At 40.2% G+C, this 27,155-nt stretch overlaps 1 long non-coding RNA gene across 2 annotated transcripts in view; it reads right to left on the minus strand.

The window, feature by feature from the left end:
- Positions 1-27,155, minus strand: part of LOC140916870 (uncharacterized) — a 162,536-nt gene that overhangs the window by 16,242 nt on the left and 119,139 nt on the right. Inside the window, exon 1 of one of the 2 annotated variants that reach the window (XR_012160677.1) lies at positions 2,553-2,627. The exons of the other annotated variant lie outside the window; for it this stretch is intronic. This is a non-coding gene — a long non-coding RNA (uncharacterized LOC140916870). Of the gene's footprint in view, positions 1-2,552; positions 2,628-27,155 lie in introns of those variants that run through there. 2 annotated transcript variants of the gene reach the window in all.

Consider the following 27,155-nt stretch of genomic DNA (forward strand, 5'->3'; position numbering starts at 1 on the left):
GCAAAACCCACCAGCTAGACACCTGGGAAAGATTTCTCTGTAGTAACTCAGAGCCTTCCCCATTTAGTGTCCCATCTCTGACCGTTGGTGATATTTACTACTAGCTGTTGCAGGTGGGCCACATACCATCCCATACATAAACTTATCAAGCTTAGTTTTCAAGCCAATTAGATTCAACCCTCCCCTGCTTTCCCACTGGATGGCTGTTCCAGAACTTCACGCCTCTGATGGTTAGAAAACTTCATCGGATTTCAAGTCTAAACTTCTTGATAGCCAATTTAGATCTTTGTGCTTGTGTCAACATTGGTGCCTGAATTAAATAATTCCTTTCCCTCCCTAAGTCTACCTCATCATTAATATACAATGCTACTGCACCATCTTACCTTTATTTGTCTTGCCTGAACAGCACATACCCTTCAATACCTGTACTGAGAAGAACTCCACCAAATGGAATCAGACACAATTCCACTGATTCCAGTGGAGTTTCACTGGTGGAAACTCTGATACTTCAACAGAGAATCGGCCCTCTTCTGCAAAACTGAAAGATTTATGCAAAAAGGATATGCTCCAGAGCACACTGAAGAAAGATTACTATTGATTGCAATAGGTTTGGATCAACAGCTTAGACATTGTGCTGTCAAGCCCCTCTGAACAGCTTAATCAATTTACCAGTACCGCCATAAGCAACTTCAAATAATTTTGCAAACCCCAAACAACTAAATTAAGTGTCTAAAATGGTAAACTCCAACAAGGACATTGCATAAATACTGAATCAACATATCTTATTAAAAATCTTGAGTATATTGTCAAAGCCTTTGTACGCATGGCGGTGACAGACCTAGGCTCCTGTTAGCCATGCTTAATTAATATGAGAAGTGTAGACCACATTTATTTACCCTAATCAGTCTGTTAGCTGAGCTTTGGAATAAAGATACACTTGAATTGCTGCAGAAAGTGTCAGAATGTTTCATAATGGGCAAACAAACAGTTAGTATCTTTCAAAATGCCAGTGCTCTGTGATCCTGTAGTTGCCACTTCTACCAGCAGCCGGTTCATGAGCCATGGGCCTGAGAGAGATTGTAACCGGGCACAGACTCACCAGCGGCAGCTCCTGCTCGTCCTCTCCGGGAATTAACGTCCCAGCCTCCAGAGCTCCCTCTTCAGGCCAGTGTCTCCCCTTAATGCTGGCTCCTGTGTCCCTCCCAGGACCCTGGTGCCCTTTTCACTGGGTGCTGCCCTCTGGCAGTACCCCACAGTTCTGGGTCTCCCCCTCCCAGGGGAACCCCCACCCCCTATCCCTACCTCACCTCAGTCATAGGTTCCTGCCAGTCACCAGCTAGCCCCCACACCCTGGGGCAGACTGAAGTGTGAGCCACTTATCACAGGCAAGTTTGGGTTTGGACCTGCTGCCTCTGCCTACCCGTGGCTGCCCCTGCAACCCCCGTACCTAATGGGGCTTTCCTAGGCCGGAGCTCCCAGGTTCCCTTGGCCTTTCCCCAGCCCTGCTCCAAACTAGGTGCCCTGCTTGCCACCTTGCAGCCAGGCCCTTCTCCCTCTAGAGGCAGAGGGAGACTCTCCCTGGGCTTCTGCCTCACAGCTTTTTATAAAGCCAGCTGGGACCTGATTGGGGCCTGGTCCCCAGCTGAGGCTGCTTCCCCAGTCAGCCCTGCTGCCTTCCTTCTACAACAGCCCTCTCTCAGGGCTATTCTAAACCCCTCTGGGCTTGAGCGGGTGTCCACCCCGCTACAGAGATCATTACTGCTCATTTTTACAAGAATTCATTACGTATCTCAAAAATGAACAACAAAAATGAACTGCCAGAGGGCAGCACCCAGTGAAAAGGGCACCAGGGTCCTGGGAGGGATACGGGAGCCAGCAGCAAGGCGAGATCAAGGAAGTTGTCTTTAATACTCTTTTTAAATTACCTGAATTTCATCAATTTTATATAGCAGGAATTTATCAGTTCCAGAAGATCAGGGTATATTGTAGAATAGACATGAATTATGTAGTTAACATAGAAATCAGGAGCTTTAATATCCCCTTACTCTGGCCCAAATAAGAAGCAACTCCACTGAAGACATTAGAGTCACACCCAATATACCTGCTGTAAGTGAAAGGAGAATTAGGTCAAGCCAAAAGGTCAGGCATGCCTTACTTTGCAAATGCATTTGTGTGTGTTATATTGAACTTGTGTAAAAATTACAAGCTGTCACTTTAAAACCTAAGGGATTTCCTGATCCTGGGGTGGAGGGGTTTGGAAAGAAGCATGTGATCTGGGTCATCTGCAAAGAGCCCACCTAGACCAAGGTGAGATGAGTTGTGCCCCATGCCTCAGGGACTAGCCTGGTTTTTCTCTCTCTCTCTCTTTTTAGTTCTTGTGTAATAAGGTTCTGGATTTTAAGAAATAAACTAGTATTTTGTTGCACCTGGCAGCAAGAATATTTGATGCTTTTATCTAACTTATGTATGCCAGGAACATAAGGGTATGCAAAGCCTGTTACTGATATAACCACAAATAGTCATTAGTACCATAGATCTCTGGACACACTCACCTAGCACGGCACACACTAGACCTGATCTTCAGCCTCGGGGCAGATGAATACTTAGCAAATAGGAAGGTCCAAGAATGATCTTGGCATAGGTTGTCGTGGTCAAAGGATGAGATGAAAGACAGGACTAATGGTAGGGAAATAAAATAAAATAATAAGCAAACGTGAATTAAAGAGAGCAAGGTTTTTTATCTGTTTGGAAGAGGGTTGTTTTGTTGTTTGAGAAACCTATTGTTAAGCTTGTATTTTGGCACCTAAATGTTACAGTGCTGAGCTCTTTAGAAGTTCAGCAGGCAGAACAGATGAGTGTAATATATTCAGTACAAACACTGCATTTTTTCAAGGGTGTTATTGATAAAGGATTCAAGTAGTAACTTCCTTCTTTACACAATAACTAGCTTTTATGAGTGCAATACCTGTTCCTATGAAGGAGCTTGCAGAAGTCACTCAGAGATCCCTGCTGTGTTGGTATTACTCAATTTTAAATGGAATGATTCACCAAATTACTGTACAGGAGAAATTCAAGGTATTTACTGATGGTGGATGTGTGTTATTGGGAATAATAAAACATTACTTAGAAGATAGCTTCAAGAAATACAGTGGTGGCCATTAAATGTTAGCATCTTTCAATAGTGAATACACTGTGACATCTCCGATGAAACAATGAACCTGCTAGCCAGTGATACACACAAACTCTCTTGTTTCAGAGTAACAGCCGTGTTTGTCTGTATTCGCAAAAAGAAAAGGAGTACTTGTGGCACCTTAGAGACTAACCAATTTATTTGAGCATGAGCTTTCGTGAGCTACAGCTCACTTCATCGGATGCATGCCGTGGAAACTGCAGCAGACTTTATATACACACAGAGATCATAAAACAATACCTCCTCCCACCCCACTGTCCTGCTGGTAATAACTTATCTAAAGTGATCATCAAGTTGGGCCATTTCCAGCACAAATCCAGGTTTTCTCACCCTCCATGCCCCCCCACACAAACTCACTCTCCTGCTGGTAATAGCCCATCCAAACTGACCACTCTCCAAGTTTAACCAGAACGTCTGGGGGCGGGGGGGGGTAGGAAAAAACAAAGGGAAACAGGCTACCTTGCATAATGACTTAGCCACTCCCAGTCTCTATTTAAGCCTAAATTAATAGTATCCAATTTGCAAATGAATTCCAATTCAGCAGTTTCTCGCTGGAGTCTAGATTTGAAGTTTTTTTGTTTTAAGATAGCGACCTTCATGTCTGTGATTGCGTGACCAGAGAGTTTGAAGTGTTCTCCGACTGGTTTATGAATGTTATAATTCTTGACATCTGATTTGTGTCCATTTATTCTTTTACGTAGAGACTGTCCAGTTTGACCAATGTAAATGGCAGAGGGGCATTGCTGGCACATGATGGCATATATCACATTGGTGGATGTGCAGGTGAACGAGCCTCTGATAGTGTGGCTGATGTTATTAGGCCCTGTGATGGTGTCCCCTGTATAGATATGTGGGCACAGTTGGCAACGGGCTTTGTTTCAAGGATAAGTTCCTGGGTTAGTGGTTCTGTTGTGTGGTATGTGGTTGTTGGTGAGTATTTGCTTCAGGTTGCGGGGCTGTCTGTAGGCAAGGACTGGCCTGTCTCCCAAGATTTGTGAGAGTGTTGGGTCATCCTTTAGGATAGGTTGTAGATCCTTAATAATGCATTGGAGGGGTTTTAGTTGGGGGCTGAAGGTGACAGCTAGTGGCGTTCTGTTATTTTCTTTGTTAGGCCTGTCCTGTAGTAGGTAACTTCTGGGAAATCTCAGGAATATTTTGTCTGTTTGTTTGAATGCTATATTTTACTATTTTCCCTGCCTGTCATTGTTGGCAAGGATTTTGCTTAAAGTAGAGATACAACAAGACCATGTCTAGTGCCCCTTTGATGACATAAAAACTCAGTTTTAATTAAAATATATAATGTACAGAACACTCTGATAGGAAAATATGCAATTCTGAACAATTTTGGCATAGTAACGTATTGATTTTTAAATGGGTCTGGATACACAAATTAATAAACACGATGCAACATTAAATATATCTATAGAGACACCCCCAGAATCAGCTCTAAAGTATAGGCAGAGATAAACTTAACCATCATCCCATCAGGCAAAAATAGTTGGTTTTGTACACACTGCCTTAAAGATCAACACAAAGGATTAGCCTGGTCAGACAAATAGCAAAAAAAAACACCCAAGTGCAAATGGGCTTTTGCTGACTTGGAAGTGTAGACAAGGGCCCTTCCTTTCCTCCTTGGAATCATAGTCCAGAACACTTGCAAAGTAACCCAAGAGATAACATCAAATGCTCCTCTGCCAGCCCATGGGCATTCATATCTATGGACTACAAGCAAAGGAACAACACCTGAGCTATCATAATTATGCATCAGAAAAGAGATGGTGTCTCAGGTAGCTAGCTTTGAACATCGGTACAGCTTTGAACATTGGTATGAACACTATGAATTGCATAAAAACAAATAGGGAGCCATGCATTTGTGAAGCACTAGTAATGTGTTCCTAGATTAATACCACAATCTGCACTAGCTGTAGTTTCTGACTTGTCTTCAAGGGTATTCACCTCACAGTGTCTCACAATAATTCAACGTGGAGTCTCAGAAAAATAGGTAACAGAGGCAATGCCCACATCAGAAAGAAATGGTTGCAGGGGTCCAAGTGCATATTAAAACAAGTACTTTGGGCAGAAAAGTTACATAAGAATAGGAACAATTAATGACCTAGAAATACCTTGTGTTAGCATATTGCAATGTAGGACAGCTCTTCTACATTACAGTGAGAGTGTGGAACAAGTGTCATATGTTTTTTTGTATAGATGCGGTTGTTGCTAACTGATACTATAAATTAGAAGTATGAAACCTCATTAGCACATTATTAGTACTATATAATATTGCTGCGATAGTAGCATCCTGAGGCCCCAAACTGGGTCAGAGCCCCATTGTGAGTGCCTATACAAACACATATGAAGTTTAAAATAGAAGAACGTGCAGCACATGACAACTGCAAGATTATTCTGGTTTCACTGGCTTGCTGGGCAAATTGCGTTGCTGATTAGAAACCCTTCACTAAGAAAAACTATTGTCCAGCTAAGCCATGAGGAGGACAGGAGACACTGGATGTGGTTTAATTAGGCTGCAACTCTATTCCTATGTGAAGTACATAGCAGATAAAATTGTACAGTGCAGGTAATTCCATAATTATTTACATATATACAAAGGGCAGCTTTGTAAAAGAAGGCTTTTCCTACACCAGCATGGACATAATCTCCCCTTTCTTCCAGTCACCTTGGAGGGACGAGGAACGGGTCAGCATCCCCATGCTGCCACAGCAAGTCACACACTCTGGCTTTCTAGCGCTTAAAGGGGTACACACCTTTTCTGACAAACCAGACAATGGTCCTGGCATAAAAATAAAGGGAAGGGTAACCACCTTTCTGTATACAGTGCTATAAAATCCCTCCTGGCCAGAGGCAAAACCCTTTCACCTGTAAAGGGTTAAGAAGCTAAGATAACCTCGCTGGCACCTGACACAAAATGACCAATGAGGAGACAAGATACTTTCAAAGCTGGAGGTGGGGGGGAACAAAGGATCTGTGTGATGCTTTGGCCCGGAACAGATCAGGAATGCAGTCTCAGAAACTCTGTTAAGTTAGTAACTAATCTAGCTAGAAATGCGTTAGATTTCCTTTTGTTTAATGGCTGGTAAAATAGCTGTGCTGAATGGAATGTATATTCCTGTTTTTGTGTCTTTTTGTAATTTAAGATTTTGCCTAGAGGGATTCTCTATGTTTTGAATCTGATTACCCTGTAAGGTATTGACCATCCTGATTTTACAGAGGTGATTCTTTTATCTTTTCTTTCATTAAAATTCTTCTTTTAAGAACCTGATTGCTTTTTCATTGTTCTTAAGATCCAAGGGTTTGGGTCTGTGTTCACCTATGCAAATTGGTGAGGATTTTTATCAAGCCTTCCCCAGGAAAGGGGGTGTAGGGCTTGGGGGAGGGGGATATTTTGTGGGGAGAAGTCTCCAAGAGGGCTCTTTCCCTCTTCTTTGTTTAACACGCTAGGTGGTGGCAGCATAGGGTTCAATGACAAGGCAAAGTTTGTACCTTGGGGAAGTTTTTAACCTAAGCTGTTAAGAATAAGCTTTAATAATAAGTTCTTTCATGCAGGTCCCCACATCTGTACCCTAGAGTTCAGAGTGGGGAAGGAACCTTGACAGGTTCCCCACCACTAAATGTGCTGTGAGGTCATTGTTCCTTCCTTGGACATGTAGTACTGAGCACCTGTAGGGTAATCATAGAGAACATATTAACTATGTATAGAACTGCAAAGCTTCCCCTGTTTTCAAAGAGCCAGTCCCGTTGATTCCAAAGTCTGAGATTTTTCACTGTGTACAATTGAATCCTCAACAGCGTATGTGACAAATCAATAAGAGATCTTTCAATTTCTCTTGCATTTCTGCACAGTCCTTTTCATAGATATGATATTGTGAAGGTCATCTCTAAAACAGGCCCAGTGCTTTATTACACACACACTCTCTTTTCCTGCTTATAGTGAAATGACAGGGTTTTTGCTTCTTTAGTTTCATTGTCTTTTTTGCTCAGAAAATTACATTTCATGAAGCTCATTCTTATAGATTGAACATTTTGTGCTAAAACAAATTGTTATAGCATTTCTGGTGGTGTCAATAAATTAGAACTAGATGTTCAAGCCAATTTTGAACTGACACAAATCAGATTTCCTGAGTGAATTTTTCCAAAAATATAACTTTATTGAACAAGTACTATATTTTGCACCTGTCAGAAAATGCTTATTGCTTTATTTCATTAGCATATGCTGTCAGCCTTTAATTCAAATTACTTAGGGGTGGGTAAAGAAGGGAGGGAGATTTCACCAAACAAAATACAAGCTAATTTTTCATCATACAAAATACCACCTAGCTTTAGACAATGTAAAACTGCACCTTCAGCTGAGGATAATGTTAGCCACTCATGCAATAACATTTTCCATCTGGAATGGTAAATTCCAGTTGCTGGATAATGTGCAAACTTGAAATAGGACTGGTCTTATGGGCCCCAATTTCTGATGATCTGACTGTTTATAATTGAAAGTTTCTGGTACAAATCAGATAATTATGCAATTTTTATTTTAAGCTGAGAGTAGGGTGTTTTTTTTTTTAAGGTTGACACGTGGTTCTAAAAGCATTTGAATGCTAAATAACTTTTAATACTATGTTTAAAAACAGTCTATATATGCTTATTTATATTTTGATTAAGTTTTAAACTAAGCTGAAAAACATATTCATGATCACACATTTGTATACACTATTTACCAATGAGATTTGTACATTTTAAATGGGTGAAATAATGAAATCACTTTTTAAGCACTTAGGATTAATTGTCTCCTCTCAGTACCAATGTATAACTCCCATTAACGTCTACGGGAGTTATATATGCATAAGTAGGTCCTACCAAATTACGGCCATGAAAAACAGATCACGGACCGTGAAATCTGGTCTCCCCCCGTGAAATTTGGTCTTTCATGTTTTTACCCTATACTATACAGATTTCATGGGGGGAGGCCAACGTTTCTCAAATTGGGGGTCCTGACCCAAAAGGGAGTTGCAGGGGGGGTCACAAGGTTATTTTAGGGGGGGGTCTCAATATTGCCAACCTTACTTCTGAACTGCCTTTGGAGCTGGGTGGCCGGAAAGCGATGGCTATTGGCCAGGAACCCAGCTCTGAAGGCAGCGCCCCGCCAGGAGCGGCACAGAAAGGTGGCAATACCATGCCATGCCATCCTTACTTGTGCACGGCTGCCTTCAAAGACGGGTGGCCGGAGAGTGGAAGCTGCTGACTCAGGGCCCAACTCTGCAGGCAGCAGCACAGAAGTAAGCGTGGCAATACCACACCATGTCATCCTTACTGCTGCTGGCAGCAGCTCTGCCTTCAGAGCTGGGTTCATGGTCAGCAGCTGGCACTTTCCCACTGCCCAGCTCTGAAGGCAATGCCATCACCAGTAGCAGCGCAGAAGCACGGACAGCAGTGCAATAACCTTGTGACCCCGCCCCCCAACTCCTGTTTGGGCAGGACCCCTACAATTACAACACCATGAAATTTCAGATGTAAATAGCTGAAATCATGAAATTTATTATTTTTAAAATCCTATGACCCCTGTGAAATTGACCAAAATGGATTGTGAATTTGGTAGGGCCCTATGCATAAGGGAATACTATACCCCTTAAGTGCTTAAGAGTGGTACTTCTGGGAAGGACATACCAGCGTCAGCCAGTGCTGATTGCCTGATGCTTCCTGAAACATCACTCCCATCTGCTTCTAGGAATAAAATAATTCCAGAAAAACAGTCATTTGTTCACTGTAGGCGGATCTGGCAGCTATTGTTACGTTTGCCTAACACTTTCCATTAGAACAGGTATTTAGTTCAGAGTGTAATGCTTGACTTCCCTGTAGGTATCTACACATGCTGCCTCTCAGAGCTATCCAAAGTGCTAATTCCATATCCAGAAGAAGTCAAATCTATTACTCACCCCAGAAGGTTTATCAAATTCCTTGGGAAGACTGCCAGTTCCTAGTTTCCTTGCATTTGATAGATTCTTCCTTTCTGCCATCACGGTCCTCCAAACAACAAGGGACAGCTTAATCCCTGCAGCTGATGGGGAGCCTTCAGCTATTATATAATTGAGAAAATGTATTGTAGCCCTTTGAGTTGTGCTTGGTAAGACAAAGCCCAAGTTTGTTGACCTACCAGGCACATTGTAAAGGGTCTCTAAGTAAATGTGCTTTTCCTGAGGAGGTGGGGCAAGTAGTTCTTTTCCTGTGCGGGATGTGCCTGGTGGGTTGGGAAGAGAGAGGAACTCTTTCAGTACTGATACACACTGTACACAAGTATAAGTGCCTGTACTAGATACATTCAATAGATAACAAGACCTTAAGTTTGACATTTTGCCTCCTGGAGGCACAGTGCAGCCAAAAGGTAGGGTGAACAAAGTTGGCTTTAAGTCACCTTCATGTCTTCAGGATTCTGGAATGCTAAGGTGCCACAAGTACTCATTTTCTTTTTGGAATGCTTATGGGGCTGATGTGGCCCCAGGGTAAACTAAAGCAGTCAGAGATATTTCCTGAGGACTGCATATTGGCACAATTCCATAGAAGAGAGCAATCAAGAATCACTCATGGTCCCACCCTTAGCATGCCCCCTATGATGGGACTTTCAAAGGCAAGGGCATAGCGTCACTGCACTGTGTCTGTGAGGGAGGAATTCTTCCCTATGACACAGTTCCAGCTCCAATACACTGCACAGAGATGCATAAAGGAGGGTCAGGGAGAGCATCTGTCTCTCATGAGACTTAGCATAATGTGTGGAATGTTGGCAATCTCTTAATAAACAGCAGAGGAAATGCTGTTTATTGTCAGTACCCTTTGAATCACACACTTACTCAAATCACACTTAAAATGGAGTTCTGGTGTGTTTTTGTTGTTCTGCAATTCTGGTTGTAATTTTCATATCTGCTACTATATTCAGGGGAGGAGGGATTGTTTTCTTTTGAGTTTTACAGTTTATACTCTCGTCCAAATAAGATAGGACACCATATTACATCATTGGGACAGTTCCTCCTTCCCTTATTCACACAGAAATCCCATTCAGTGACTCAAGCAAGCAGGATATTATTCCTATTTGCAACAGTCTAGTAGTAGCTAGATGTCCTACTGAGATAGGACCCCATTGTACTAGGCATTGTACTCTGCCCTGAAGACATCACTATCTAAATAGGGAAGATTGACAATGAGAAGAGAAGAAACCCAGAGAGATGAGGTGACTTGCTCAAGGTCACGCAGCAACTCTGGCCAGTGAGAACAGAATCCAGTTCTCCTGATTTCCAGTCCAATGTCCGACCTGCTGAACCATGTTGCCCCTCTAATACCTAATGTAAGCATATTATGCATGATCTTCTAATTAAAATCACAGGACTTTCCTCATGCTTAAAGTAGCTTCATGACCATGTAATTCCAATGATTTAAATAAAGTTACTCCTGGTTTACACCCAAGTGAGTTATTCCTAGTATACAACAGTATAAGCATGAGGAAAATCAGACCTGATTGCTAATAAAGAAAAGTTTAGAGTGAAAGAGTTGTCCTTGGAACCAAAGTAAATTTCTCAATACATTTTTATAATAAAATATAAGTGAAACCCTGACCTTGTGCACAGAAGGGCTAGCACAAATAAACATTTAAATGCTGTTGAAACCTATAATATGTTTTTGGGAGCCTTGGTCAAAATCTCAATTATCACTCACATCCTCAGCTAACGTAATTAGGTATATTTCTCTATTGAAGCCAATGAAATTAGTTCAATTTACACCAGCTGAAGATCTGGCCTTCTGTATTTAAAAAGGTGAAAACTGGAAGTTTTATTTTCAGTAAATAAAATATCCTTTATTTTAATATATCATTATGTTGCAGAATGTTAGTGTCTCATTTCCGTGTATTGGTGAAGGTCATAGTTGATCACTGAATAACAAAGTTGTACTTCACTTATATAATAGTTGTTGAAAATACTATCAAAAGCCATCATTAACTTATATGGATTTGATTTAATTGAAGACACCACATCAAGGCAGTCTTACTTTTTGCTGCTAATTTTAATTAGTGCCTTTTTGAATCCCTTTAAAGCAGAGCCAGATTTACAAGTAATGATGAGCCTCAGTCTCAGCATTCATCAGGTTGTCATTCATTTTCTGAAGTTAAAACTAATTGGCAGTGCTTTCAAAAAATGCTTGTTAAAAAAGCCCTTTAGATATATGTTCTTAACAGCACATAACTAGCTTCACACTGGCCAGCTACCAGATGTTTGGGTATAAATATAATTGCATGCCTAACAAGCTGTACAGAGAGGACTGGCCTGTCTTGTGAAAAATAGGAACACAGTTAAATGCTTTTCATAAATGGTTTCATTTCCCATCCCCACCCCCAGCCCCACCCTGACGCCAGTTAAAAACATCCAAATAATCTATTCAAGCTTTCTGACAAAGAAAGTTATGAGGAAAAAAATGATCATCAGAGATGGACATTCATAGCACTTTGTACAAGCTAAGTGCCCTTTCAGATATTTTACTCTTATTATAGGCCCTAATCCTTAGAACACTTGTACATGTGACATACAATGTCAAAAGGTTGGTCCTGACCCCACTAGACCAACTCACTCCCATAAGGAATGGGCACTAACTGTGTGTTGCCTTGGTAGGTACTTTTGATTCTTTGGCTCTGGATAAATGAATCCTGGAGAATAGGTTACTTAGGAGATCACTAGTCATTTATCATCATTTATGAAGGACCAGAGCACTAAATAGACAATGTGGCCTAGTAGATAGAGTACTGGGCTGGGATTCTAGAGAGACAAGTTCTATTACAGCTCTGCCACTGGTCTGCTAGGTGACCTTAGGCAAGTCACTTTCCTGCTCTGTGACTCAGTTTCCCCATCTATAAAATGGGGATAATAATAGTGATCTCCTTTGTAAAGTGCCTGGAGATCTATTGATAAAAAGTGTCATTTAAAGGACAGTATTTATCTATCTATCTATCTATATATATAGTTAAACCAGGCTATAGAAAGCAAAAGTTTTCTTTTAGTGAGTGAGAGATAAAAGAAAACTTCTGCTTTCTATAGTCTGGTTTATTATATGATGCAAATGCTATTTTACTGCATGTATTGTATTTTTGTCACAGTTCTTACTTTAAAAATTAATAAATAGATCACTAAATGTTCATACTCCAGTCCTGCATACTCTCTACAGCAGGACCCACACTGAAGCCAGCTCCTGGGATTGAGACAATGTCTCCCCTTGTGTACAGTACAGTCCAGAACACAATTAATAATAGTACTTAAAAGATAAATGGAAAAAAGATGACAAAAGTAAGGATCATTTCTTTTTTCTTTCTTTTCCTTTCTTTGTAAGCCTCTAAACTCATTCTATTCACCTATGTTTGATTTATAATGTGCCACCACCAAATATAACATTTCCTATATGTTTATCTATATGTTTTGCCTATTTTTGCAAACAAGTTTTTGTCCAGCACTGTGACAAGCCCTGAGATAAATAAATCTAATCTGCAACACTCACAGTCCTAATGAGATTGTTGCTTTTATGAAGTTAATGTGACTGTTCATGTAAATAAAGTAACTCACATGCCAAAGTGTTTGCAGGATTTAGGCTGATAATGGGTGACATTCTGAAGATAAAATTGTACAGCCTCATAAAAGCAACAGCTGTATGTGTGAAGGGGAGCCAGATCCTTCCTTCTTTGGACCTCCCCATATTGGTTGCAGCTGGGCCAGCTCCTCACTATGTTGCTCTCTACCCAAGTTCCATAGTCCTCATATCTTCCCTGGCAGCTCAGTATAGCAGCCAGCTTTGCTGCACATGGCCAGGAGGGGCCTCACAGGACCTACAGCACTATTGGCAAGAACCCCCAACTGGTGCCTAAATGGTCTGGTATCCCAAAGTTCAGAGAACCTACAGCTGTTGGCATCTCAGGAAGGCCAACCTCTTGAGGAGCTGCAGCTGTAGGCCTTTTGGAACCCAGAAGTGACTGAATCTGGGATTGTCCAGAGTTCTCCCCCTAGTCTCAAAGATGTCACCTCATCTTGCATTGAGTTTCCATTCAAAGAGTTCTGAATATGGCCTCCTCCATTGTTCAAAGCCTCTTATTGAGTCATCTGGAATGAATTGTTGAAGAAGAAAAGGTACACACTGCAGGGCTCAAAACCAAATTCAAAGTAAATATTTCCAAGGAAGAGAGTTATGAGAAGGGGCTGTCCCCAATCTGCACTCCATCTTAGTCAACACACTACAAACCTGTTTGGTGTTTATCAGCATATAAATTAAGGTTGGTGCAACATAAGGTTCATCTCAAACTATGTCCCCAGGCTTGACTGTTAATTTTCCTTTTTCAGGACTGCTTAGAGCCTCTCTTTCTAGTGAGCCACCTTCATCAATGCATCAGCAGGAACCACTTAACATTCCCCAACAAAATTAATACCTGCTAACAAGGTGAGGTGTTTCAGGCAAACACTGCCAGACTGTTACCACAATTTACTCCAGTTCTAATTCACTACTGTTTACCTTCATCACAATTACTACAGAATCCCACTGGAGTTGCTCTGACAGGTAGTTTGTGGGGTGAGCTGTCTGCAGTCTCTCACTCATCCGATTTAATGTTTGAGTTAATAAAAGTTGTGGACTTTAAACTTTAACCCCAGTTCTTGCGTAGATCGTCTTATTTGCTGCAGTGTCCAGACCAATATGGATTTATAGGGCAACAAGCACAATTCCGGATTCTAAGAGGATATATTGTATATTGACTAGACTCGTTCAAAGTTGTCAAATATCCTTCCCAACGTAGCTCTTATTTTATACCTGGACAAACTCAGGCATCAGCATCTCCATTTTTATTGAGTGCAGCAATACATTTTATGACCTCTGACACAGGTCTAATTTTACCTTGGTAAACAGCGTCCTGCCAGATTTGTCAGTTTATTGTTGGTACACTGTTTGCAAAGAGAGTTCAATTATCAAGAGCAGAATGAACAGACAAAGTAAATATATTTTCCTCCAGAGGAAACAGAAGATATAGTACTATTCCTTTTAAGTGCTCCTCTGAGCTCTTCAGAAAGAAGATTGCTTAATTTAATGTTCAAACAAATAATATAGTCTGAGAGGGTTTCATGGGTTTGAATAATAACTTTCTCAGATAAATTTAGTTCACTAATTTCATTAGGTACTGCATGAACTGACTGTGTTTTTAGGACACATTTAGAGGGCAACTCGGCTGACTGTAATTTTAAGAAACTGAATCGACATGGTGTCAATCTATTGTCAAACTGCATGGCATCTCTAAGGAATACAATTGAATTTAAGAGTGCAGTCTGTTTGTTTTAATCTGCTTTACCTGACTGGGATAAAGTAACTCTTTTACAGGAGCAGCAAGCATGCTCAATGTTTGATGCTTAAAATTTGTCCTTCAATGAGAAAATAGACAGAGGCATTGAGTACTTGGCCTTAGGTCTTTAAATATTTCCATCTCTCTTCAAGAAGGTGTTATATTTCTCTGATGTTACACAACAATTCCATATAAAGTGGTCATGTTACTCTGAGCTACTTTAACATTCATCAGAATAAATTTGCTCTCCCTTTGATGTTATACCAATAAAATAAAAACGAGCAGGATCTTATTAAAGGGAAAAAGGCAAAATGCCACATTTATTGTGAATACAGAAAGAATCATAGTAAGCAGTTAGTTAAAGCTATAACATTCCATTCAATCTCATATTTATTCACACATTCATACACACACACAGGTTCTGCAAGGTTGTTATCATACTTACCAGCCTTATAGTTGCTCATGCCAAGCCACTGGCCAGGTGGCCTGGAATGAGGAGGGAGCAGGGCCTTGTCAGATGCTCATCTGATGCTCCTGGAAGTTGGTTTACGGAATCAGACCCCAAAATTCTCACTTTCTAGAGTCCATTTTTATAGGAGTTTCTTCCTATGCCAGTCTATGGGAATTGCTTCATCATGCTGTTGCTGAATCAATCAGCAGATAGCACATTCCTGACGGCTCCGTGCTGCTAGATCTTATCTTGTTCTTTGGTTCTCCCATTCTTGAGGCTGTTAGGTGGATTCCAGTCTGCCCTCCAGGGGTCCTCAGGTTATTTCCACTTGCCGCCGTCTTCAGCTGATGGACACTGGATTCTTAGGCTGGCACCTCCCTGATCATTCAGTTATTATCCACACCAAGCATCCATCCACATACATCCTCTATCTCTCTTTTAATCACAATTGTTAATACAACAAAAGGGCGGGGAGTCTCTGTGTGCTGTTTCTGTTGTTACAGAGTATTGCTTTGAGTCTCTTTCTGTGTGAATTGCTTTGAGCTTGCAAGTTTCACACATAGAGGGAGAGAAACAGTACCAAAAACCAAGAGACCTCTTAATTAGTAATACCCTGGAATTTAAACTATGGGGAATCAAACTCATTTGTGATTTTAATACAGAACTTCTTTAATATGATCCAACAATACAACAATTCTCTATAAACTGATCATGTTACTCTGAGCTACTTTAACATTCATCAGAATAAATTTGCTCTTCCTTTGATTTTGCAGGACACTCTGCACCTACTCATGGGTCCCTCTCCCAACATTAGGCGTTCCTTAAAGGAATATTATCTCCATTATTTAAGGCATGGAAGAACCAACATATTAGAAATAACAAAGTAGATACCTACAGTACATCAGGTATAATCTTACTAAAAGCTATGTGACACCTTACATTTCCATCAGAGTTTTCAGTTATGGTCAAAAGAATCCCTTGTTTGATGATCACATAAAATAATAGTTCAATTCACAGTGCACAATATATACCCCAGTGTGAATGAGTAATAACTTGAATGGAATAATTCTGGATTTAAATCGGTCTACATTAGCCCAGAATGTGTGCCACTGTGTCCTACCTGTGGGATACATTCACTATGTAGGTAGTGAATAAAAACTGTTTGTGTTCCAGGCAAAATAGGTAAAATTTCCTCAGCACTTTGTATCCATGCTGATGTTACTGATGCCACTCAAAAATACTGCTTCCAGAACCTCTGGTGGAGGGATTGCACAACCCCGGTAGATTGTACAAGAGGCACTCTATGGTTCTTTACATTCCTAGAGGAACCTAATGAAGATTTGCTGGTAGAGATGACAATCTCTATCTTCACAAAAACAGAACCATTGCAGAGAGTTGGACTATTTTTGTGGTTACCCAGGACTATTTGAGTCATGGTATGAAATCCTCCCAGAAAGGCATCAGCATGGAGCAATATCTCATCTCCTTTATTAACTTGAGATGATGTAAAAGCAGATCAATTGACTAGTCAGCACAGAATGAGATTTTCTATGAACTAGTAACTAGAATTATGATCCCAGTCTTTTAGTTCACTGTACATGCAGTGCCTTTCCAGGTGGCGCATCATTGGACTTCAGTGGAGGACTGCTAGAGTCCATTTTAGTACAATTGGAAATTCAGGTGATATTTGTTGGGTGGAGCGAGCCAAAGCTTTGCCTAGCTAGTATCCAAATTTATGGTATGTACGACTCATTAGAAAACAAAATGCAGACCATTCAAGTCTCATATTGTCTTGGATTTCCCATAGAAAAGGAGCTGAATACATTCTGGGGCACAACTAACAGAGAACCATCACAGAGCAACAATTCAAAAGGAAAAGCAGTAGGCTCCCAGAGGCATGCCTGGGTGCCTTCTGGCTGATGCTAAATGAGTTAATCAATCACCCTTGAAGAAATACATTATTCCGTTAGGTTTTGGAAAACAATTTTCTATTTTCCTGAAAACATTGATTCCATAGTAAATTAATTTTTAGAGAACAGGATCAAACAATCAAAACTAATCTATTTCCTTCTAAAAAGTTAATCTCTTGTTAAATTACTTTGTACATAGACAACAGAAGGAAGGAGAAGAGTATATGCCTTATCCCTTGTCAGTTGACTGAATTTAGATTGTAGATTTCTACATTTCCCTAGTCTTCTAAAATTCCTGTCCTGGTGCTGCGTATGACCCAGCCTCCAAAAGATCAGGAAAGCTTCTCTTTCCATTTATAATCTAACAATGCAAAAAGAGATTGTGTAACTAAAGTGCTTTGTTGTCACGACGTACTTTTCAGCTCTACCATTAAGAACACAGATAACAAATTTCACATGAATACCATGTAAGCAAAACACAATCTGGCAATTTTTTGAAGGCTAGCTACCTATGTTATGTCCAAAAAATGTATGTTTCCCCATTGCATGCACAGTATCCATTTTGCATGTGCAAATAGTGGATGCTCATGCATAATGTACTTTTCTGGTGCAATACTAGACACCTTTTTCTTGTTTTGTTTTTTAATATTTCACCTATCACTTGGATTGTATATAACAAGTGTGAAATCCAGCTGCCATCATTGACTTTAGGAGAAATGTCTCAGAGTATCATCTTTTCCTGAAATTTCCTATTTTATAAACAATAGGCCAGAGTTTCTAATGAGCTAAAGTAGCTTAGCAGCATTGCCTTCAATTGAGCTACATCAATTTATGACAGCCTGAGAATCTAGCACAATATTTTTTAAAACCACATTTTTTAACTAGTTCTGCATTTGTCAGTTTGTGACTTTTTGAAGATCCAGATCTGTGAAAATTCTATAACCTCAGAGTTAGTAATCATCAGCTGATAATTACAAACTTCCTGGAGTCCAAGTCATGTATGAAAGTGGGATTCAATGATATGCTTTGTACATTATGATCATTAGGCAGCAGATCATTACACCCCGGAGTGTTTTAGTGCTGTAATAAAATGACTCACTTGAAATATCAAAATGTTTTTGTGAAGGAGAAAATATCAGGAAACGTTACTTTTTCTTATGTTTTTATACAATGGCCATTAAGCAAATAGTACAGGGTGACTTTTAACAATGATGTATAGAAGTAGAATTTATTTTAGGTATATATATTTGTTTGAAATCTAGAATTTGCACAAATTGCATTGATTTCAGGGATGAATTCCTAACACAAGTTTAATAAACATTCAATTTAATGGGATTTGTGCGCACAGTAATTGCAGGACCAGGGCCTTAATTTTTTGTTTTCATCAGGACCCTACACTGCCATGGAGACCTCACCCACAGCAGAAGGCCTGTCTAGGCATTCTGGTTCCAGATGGAGAAGCTGAACAAGTGCAATACAACATTTCCATACTCTGCACTCAAATGGTCACTTTCATGCAGTTGACGTTCCCAAAATGTTCAGTACCACTGATTTACTTTCTATTTTAAGGGTGCTGAGTGCTCCACTTGAGCACTTATAACTCCCATTGACATTAATGGTACTTCTGAGAGTTTAGGAAGTGAAAAATCAGGATACTTAATAGATGCCTAAACATATTTTACAGTGGGTGCCTAATTTTAGGTGTCCAAGTCAAAAAAATTGACCTTAGTATCCACTACAAGCTCCTGCCATTACATTTGTTTTTTCTTATTACCACAATTAATGACTACCTAGACCAGGGTGGGTAAACTACAGCCCATGGGCTGGATCCCGGGCTGGATCCGGCCTGCGGGATTGCTATTCCCATGGTGCCGTGGGCCCCATGCCGCTCCCGGAAGCGGCCGGCACCACATCCTAGCGGCCCCTTGGGGGTGGAGGGGCGGCAGAGGGCTCCATGCGCTATCCTCGCCTTCAGGCATCACCTTCCCCCGCAGCTCCCATTGGCCGGGAACGGGGAACCATGGCCAATGGGAGCTTCGGGGGAGGTACCTGCAGGCAAAGACAGCGAACGGAGTCCTCTGGCGGCCTCCTTCCCCCAGGGGTCGCCAGGACGTGGTGCCGGCCGCTTCCGGGAGCGACACAGCACTGGGCCAGGGCAGGCAGGGAGCCTGCCGTAGCCCCGTTGCATGCTGCTGCCACCCCGGAGCCGCTCCAGATAAGCGGCACCGAGCCAGAGCCCAAACCCTGAACCCCTCCTGCACCCTGCACCCCAACCCCCTCCCGTGAGCTCCCTCCCGTACCCCAACCCCCTCCCCTGAGCCACTCTCCCACACTCCACACCCCTTCTTCACGCCAGCCGCCTGCCCTGAGCCCCCTTGTACACTCTGCACCCCTCCTGTGCCCCAACCCCCTGCCCTGAGCCCCTTCCTGCACATCGCACACCCCCCACACACTGCACTCCTTCCCGCACCCCTAACTCCTGCTACATTCATGGCCCTGCATGCAATTTCCCCACCCAGATGTGGCCCTTGGGCCAAAATGTTTGCCCAACCCTGACCTAGACCAAAATCCTGCTTTTCATTTCCCAAAAAATTCCTGTCATAAATGACTCCTTTATAATTATGCCCCAAGTTATCTCACATATCTCTCTATATCCACTGAAGGACATTTCTTTTCTGCTCTAATCAACTGGTAGGTCTTTGCTTCATTGTAGTTTAGCACTAAACTATCTAACCTCTTTGCTTCAGTTATATAAAGTAGCAGTGAATTCCACAGTTAATTATATACTGAATGAATAAATTAAAAAAAATCTTTAGTACCAAAATATTTTTATATGGTAGGACAGAAGAAAGAGGAGAAGCCTATTGTCCTTCATTATATAATTAACCTGAATACTAATGCTGTTGTGATGGAAATGGAATTGCTATGCAGTGTTCTAAGAATACTTAGATGTAATAATTTTATGAACATTGTATGTGACCTGGCCAGAGAAGTAAAGTTATTGAACACTGGGTTTTAAGGCTTTCCTGTATGGATATATTGTTCTAATTTATATTGGTGGTAGTGGAATGTTTGTGATATCCCTATCATGCTTTATTTTGATGGAGACAGTAGAGGAAGGCAATACAATAGTTCCTCAGATAAAAATATCCTGGCACACACTTGAAAGATAATGGAGGAAGCTTTTGAGTCCAGAGATCCTATACCCTATCTCCAGAGAACATGCAAATTTCATTTTTCCAGGCTGGAAGCCTAGAGAGCAAAACCACCTAAGCAATTAAAAGTTCGCTCTGGAGAGAAGGAAGAGGTTGGCAGTTGCCATGAGTTAATCAGGGAGACATGCTGACACAGAGAGAGGCTCTGTGGAGGAGTCTATAGGAAGCTTAGAATTACCAAGGTCCCCATGTGGAAGATGATTAGACACCTGCTAAGCTAGACCTGTGTGAAGCCTGTTTATTATTTTAAAATCTGTTTTCTCTGATAGGTGTTTGCTCTAATAAATCACACTTGGCTTTAAGAAGGTTGTTTGGTCATTGCTTACCAGAGGGAACAGAACTGCAGACAGTGAAGAAAAGTTCAGGCCTGCTGACATGATCATGGTTGATCACAGGGGACTGCAGCCCAGAGTCCAACCTGAGAATGAGAGAATCACATGATTCCATCCTGAGAAAAATGATGGTGTGAGCCCCAAGACCTGAGAGGGGGTGAACTCAAAGATGGGTGAGAGGTGCAGTTAGCCAGTAACTGTGACAAAGCAGTGTTCTGGATGTATCTGTTACCCCTATGATTAGTTACCATATCATAAAAAACACAGTAAAAGCACAATAGTTTGAAATGCACAGGAGAGAGACTCAATAGAAGCACTAAATTTAACTTTACTGTGGGACATTTAGAAATAAAATAGGGACCTGGGACCATCTAGACTTGTGACTGCATAGATTTTGTTGGTTTATCTGCCAGTATTTACTGGATTTTTAAAGAAATAAAATCCTATAAAAGGATTCCTACCAATGATTTCTCATGTGAAATCTCTGAAAGAACTCAGGAGGACTGCTTGACTTACAAAATGTATGCAGCCCTCCAATTTCCCTCCACTGCTTCCACTGACATAAATGGAGGGCTGCCGTGACTGGGCTCCAAAGTATCAATTTTTTCACATACAGGTTTTTTTTTTCAGATGACAGAATCCTGCAAACAGACATTTAGTGATGTCTGTGATGGAAACTTATTTTTAATTGTTCTTGAGCACAAAAACAGAGAGACAGTGACCTTTTCCTACCAATTACTTACACAACTTAAAGATGGGAGTGTACTAGTGAGCCTATTAGTTGCTCATCAAACATAGCTGTCAAAAGTTATCAAGTAAAGAGATGGAAAACCTTTAGAAAATGTTACAACATCAATCTTTAGAATGTATGATTTGCCACATGCATATACTCTGTGCTTCATGTTGAATCAAAATAGAGAACATGCTAAGAATCACCCCTCCTCCCTCCAAGATCCTACCAGCAGGAGAAGGGAAATGATGTTATTTACAAACTTGACTAGTTGGCTTGACTTGAAAATATTATGAGTCAACCAATCAACCACTCTTTCTGCAAAGGTACAGAGAGATGACCTTTTCTGAGAAGAATGTCATTGGTGAAGTGAATAAATTCATTTCTGTTCCTTTGAGGGGGATTGTATTTGTGATGTTCACAAGTACAATTTCCTATTGTGGTCCATTTCTTTTCTACAGAAAAACAATGAGCAGGAAAAAAAACCCACATGATTTGTTTTTCTTGTGGCATTCATGGTTTCTGTAAACAGCCTATGACTAGGTAAAGGTAGTCATGAGTCTTAATCCATTTCTTGCAGATATATGAAATATCCTATTTTCTACACACGTCCAATCTGAGAGCAGAATCAAATCTAGAGATACTTCAGTGTTCTTATTTGAAGGCAGGTTGTTATTATGATGGTGTACACAACAGCCTATGGCAGTTTTCATTTTCCCTGTATAGATTAAACAAAATTTGTGGGTGGCTTTGCTGTTTCCTTTTACCAGGATTCCTGTCTTGCTTAAAAATGAATACATGAAGTACTGTGTCACTAACATTAACTGGTGCATGATATGTACTGGAGAAAGCGATAACTTCCGTCTGTAGAATTATTTGTGCAAAATTGCAAATTACTTAATATAGCATAAGGATTTATCATTTATATTCTAAGCCAGTGTATTTATAGATAATATTCTCACTCAGATTGTCAGAATCTTATGTATATCTGTATTTTTGCTATATTTGAGATGACTGTACTTGGGAATGTTGTGAATTCTGAAATGTAGGGTCTCCCTGTTGATTTTCAGCAAATTTGATTACATGTTCTAGAACATCAATTTTTATTTGAGAAAATGAGTTTCCACTCCTTGTTGCAAAGATGATAATGCAACTTTGCATTTAAAGAGTGCTGTGTCATCCAAGCACTCTTACACCAATGCTTTGACATACCTCACACATTTTTATACACACCCAGCCATTATAGTAATTCATTAACTGTACCCATTTTTAGAGCTGGGCAGATGACTGGAAAAGATCTGTATTTATTTATATGAATTTGTAAATTAACTTGCCTGAGCCACGTTTACATACCTTTTGTGTTCACTTTTCATGAAGGCTTCAGTGATCTAATTTTGTTGGAAATAATGTTTATGGGAAGTAAATTTTAAAGTCACATGTGAGATTATTTGCAGAAACAGAATCCCATCATCATGTGCACGATTATCTGGTCTAGAAATACTTACATACTCATCCTGTTGGGGAATAGCAACAATCCCATGCAATTAACATGATCTATCCCCGTTAAGCAATAACCTGCCACAATTGTTCCTGGGGACTGTAGTTCAGGTCAATACAGCTTGCTTTTGGATATATGGAATCAATTCATAGAGTAAAAAGCAGAGTGCTTTGAAAATTTTCTGTTGATGCTGTTTTTCAATGGAAAATTGGATTTTCAACTAAATTTTTTTCACAATAAATGTCTACATTCTCTGGAAAAAGTAGATTTTTCATTGAAAATTCAAATACCCAAAAACTGAAATTCTTTGAATAAAAATCAAAATATTTCATTTTGGGTAGCCTGCAAGAATTGTTCACAGGGACTGTCGTTCAGTTTCCTCAGGTCCCTATTTTCCTCTAAGGGCAGACTCCCCAAAGGGACTACATCCCCCATGATTCACTATAACCAGAGTCTCATATAATGCAACTGACTTCCCTCACTACAAGGTGAGACCATGGTGTAACAACAGATTAACAACCAGGGAGCCTAGTCTAGCCTACAGAGGAGAATGGGAGCATGAAGCATACCACCTACAACTCCTTTGAGGCACTCCTGGCCAGCATTTCCAAATCAAGATAGTTTGGATTTTGATTTTGTTGGTCGAAAATCTAAACTTTCCATGGGAGAAAGTCCATTTTCCAACCAGATCCAGTATTAATTTAGAAAATAATTATCTGAATTTCAAATTAAAGATAGCATGATCTTCTGGCAGATATGCAGCTAGAAAAAATACATTTAATTCTCTAAATAAATTATTATTAGCATATTATTCATACAATTTGGGTAAATTGAGGCATAAACATTCACAAACTACACCCAAACAAGCCAAAAGAACAGACTAAAGTAATCTGTGTTGTGACTTCATTGACAGTAAGATTGACTAGTGCTTGAACTGGCCTATTAAAACTGGTACAAGAATGATGATTACATATTTTCAAAAATGTTTCTGAAACTTCTCCTTTCAGATTCCCAGATGAAAGATATTGATTCATAGATTCAAAGATTACAAGAAGGGACCATTGCGATCATCTAATCTGGCCTCCTGTATAACACAGGTCATCAGACTTCCCTGAATTAATTGCTATTTTAACTTGAGTATGTCTTTGAGAGAAAAAATAAACCCAATCTGATTTTAAAATTGCCAGTGATGGAGAATCATAGAACTGGATGGGACCTCGAGAGGTCATCTAGTCCAGTCCCCTGTACTTGTGTCAGGACTAATTATCTAAACCATTCCTGACAGGAGTTTGTCTAAACTGCTCTTAAAAATCTCCAGTTATGGAGATTCCACAACCTCCCTAGGGAATTTATTCCGGTGCTTAGCCACCCTGACAGTTGGGAAGTTTTTCCCAATGTACAGCCTACTCCTCCCTTGCTGCAATTTAAGCCCATTGCTTCTTTTCCTGTTCTCAGAGGTTAAGAAAAACAATTTTTCTTAACCTCTGAGAACACTTGCACTTGAAACCCTTCCCAAATCCACCACAACCCAAGGTAAGCTGGGGAAATGGTAAATTGCCCACATTGTTAAAGGCAGATCATAACCCAAAGAGCTATAAACTATATATACTTTTATAAACTTATCTATATTCTCTAAAACTCAACTCAAGGTTCTATTCTTCTGAATTAATGGCTTTAAGTTTCACAGGCACTTTCAAATATGTGTCTTTTTGACATCAACCACCATTTTACTTTCAAGCTCCATAATTTGTGACATACATTTGTTTGTCTAAATCTTGAATAAGACTCAGCACAATTTATTGGGTGATACCTAAGCTTCTAGTTCCTTCAACAGCACCAAAAAAGCTCTCTTCTGAAGTTCTCTTTTTCTGCATTCTGAGGATTTGAGAATATTTCCCCAACTCTTAACAAAACCTATGTTCAAAAGAAAAATTATGAGGACCAGATTCTAGGTTACATTCTGGCCCCTGTATGCCGTATGATGGGCAGAAAGAGGCAGGAAAGGAGCCACATATGCCCTGTGAGAATTCCCACATTGTGAGGAAACTCAATTGGTGCAGAGTTGTCTTTGTGCTACTCTCTCTGCCTGTCAGCTGCAGTTCAGAGGTTGGGGTGGGCCGTGGCTAGAGTGTTTTATGCTCAATTGCTGCATGGTATTTTAGGACCATCGCCAGCTGGTATGGGTTAAAGCAGCCCTAAGTCAGAGAGCACAAATGAGAGAGAAACTGAAGATGCATCCGATGAAGTGAACTGTAGCTCACGAAAGCTTGTGCTCAAATAAATTGGTTAGTCTCTAAGGTGCGACTAGTACTCCTTTTCTTTTTGCGAATATAGACTAACATGGCTCCTACTCTGAAACCTATCAGAGTCCTCAGGTCAGTTTTCAGATGGTCAAATAGCAAGAGGCAGGGTTGAACCTAACCAGGCATTTCCAAATAGAAATATATATACTAGCTCCTTTGCAGAGACACAAACAGGTGAAAATATGAATGTGAGAGGTATCTGAACAGTTCAGCATCCATGATGGCATACCTTAAAGTGCACTTGTTCATTCCTTGCATATTTTGTTACTTTAAAAAAGTAATTTTACAAATATTTAAGTAGATAATCAGCCACTTTAAATGTCATTAAATGGAATACTGTAAAAAGGGTTAGCAGAGCAAATACTGAGATAAACTCCCCATGAAATAAAACAGTGAGCACTGCAGGACTTATACAAATGAATAGAAAGCTTTTTTAAGTAAGTGGTGAATTATTTTCTCTCTCCCAGCCACATATTCTAATTTAAATTAATTACCCCCACTAGATTAGGACATGTTTAGATTAGGATATGTTTAGCATATAGTTTGAACTACAATGCCTTTCAGTTGTGTATATATAGCAAAATACTGTCCCTGGGACAAACCCTAGAGTCCTTAGTCAATCAAAACTGCAAATTAAAGACCCATTTTCACTGAAGTAAAAATTTTCATTGATTTTAACGGTATAGAATCTGTCCTTAAATCACTGGGATCTTTCCCCTAGTTACAGGCTGAAAAAAGAATTGTAGAACTGGATTCTCTCTTTTCAGATCTTCAAAAGATATTACAGTATGTCTGAAGTTCCCTGAACTAGTGTAGGCTCTTTCCTTCTGTAGAACATTCTCTGTGATAGGACCCAAATTATAACCAAATAAATAATACTTCAGATACATTCCGTGGAAAAAAACAATTAAAATTCAGTTCTCCGGACAAAAATGCTAATCTTCAACTAAACATTTTTTGATAAATTAAGATATTTTACTAAAATGTAACCAGTCTTACAGGATTATAAGGTTAACTTTCCTGCTTTTCTATATATTTTCCACTATGCTTAAAATTCCAGGGGGTTAATTAAGGAATACAGTCTGACAGAGTATATAGTTATTACAGTATAAGCATACTTTTGAAGAATTACAAGGCACAAGGGAGAGTTGGATGCTTTTAATACCCACGGGGTCTGATTATCTCCAAATAAATATCCTAAATCTGAAATATTTCTTTGGGAGGAGATGTAGTTTTATCACTCAGTGAAGTTGAGGGTGGTATAGGAGAGGAGAATATGGGATATTAGCAAAGAATGAGTCTCCTTTGGGTTTGTCAGTTCTATCATTTGTAACAGCCACCTGGCACTTGGAATCTGTCATACTGTGTGGAGTGATAGGAAGGGGAAAGTGGTAAATGAAAATTCCTGCCTACAGATCTTTAAAATTCAGCACACACTGTTGTGTGGGATTAGTTTAGAGAGTGAACACTAGGTAGAAGTAAATAGAAACATGGTTTTTAAAAAACAGACAAGGAAATGAAAAATATATTTTTTAAAAACCTAGTGTCTGATTTGCAACATATCTGGATATACAAAATGGTGATGGCTCAAAACACCCCAATTTTCAGATCATCTCTCCTCCCTCAAACAGAACCAAACTTGCATCCCTATCTGAGGTCTGTATAGGTATATGGCCCCAATATGATGCCTCAAAACCATCATTAGCATGACCTGGTGCTGCATGGGGAACTTACTCTGAACAAGGGGTGATGTATAAGCTACACCATGTTAGAAGCTGTCTCAGGAGGCATTGTCTCTCAGACACACACTTTTGAGTCACAAATCTTCCCCTTTTTGCCCCATGCTCCAAAGCATTAGTAAATTGCTTCTGACTTATGCCAGCAGCAAATTATGACTGGACCTGTCAGTTGGACGGAGAGAAGATGGAGACAAGTCTCCACCCACTTCTTACTCCTCCCCTTCTACCTGCTCTAGTGAGGAAGTTAGTGGGCATATAGCCCCAATTATTCCTGTGTTCTTGGCCCAGGTAGCCCTCATGTGGGTACAGAGGGTTCAAAAGCAAAGGGGTCTTATTCTTTCTTACTCCCCACCCCATACCCAGTAAGGAGGGATATGATTGAGGTCTACAAAAACATGACTTGGGTGGAGAAAGTAAATAAGGAAATGTTATAT

This window comes from Lepidochelys kempii, chromosome 9 (assembly GCF_965140285.1).
Source record: "Lepidochelys kempii isolate rLepKem1 chromosome 9, rLepKem1.hap1, whole genome shotgun sequence".
Classification (NCBI taxonomy): Eukaryota; Metazoa; Chordata; order Testudines; family Cheloniidae; genus Lepidochelys; species Lepidochelys kempii.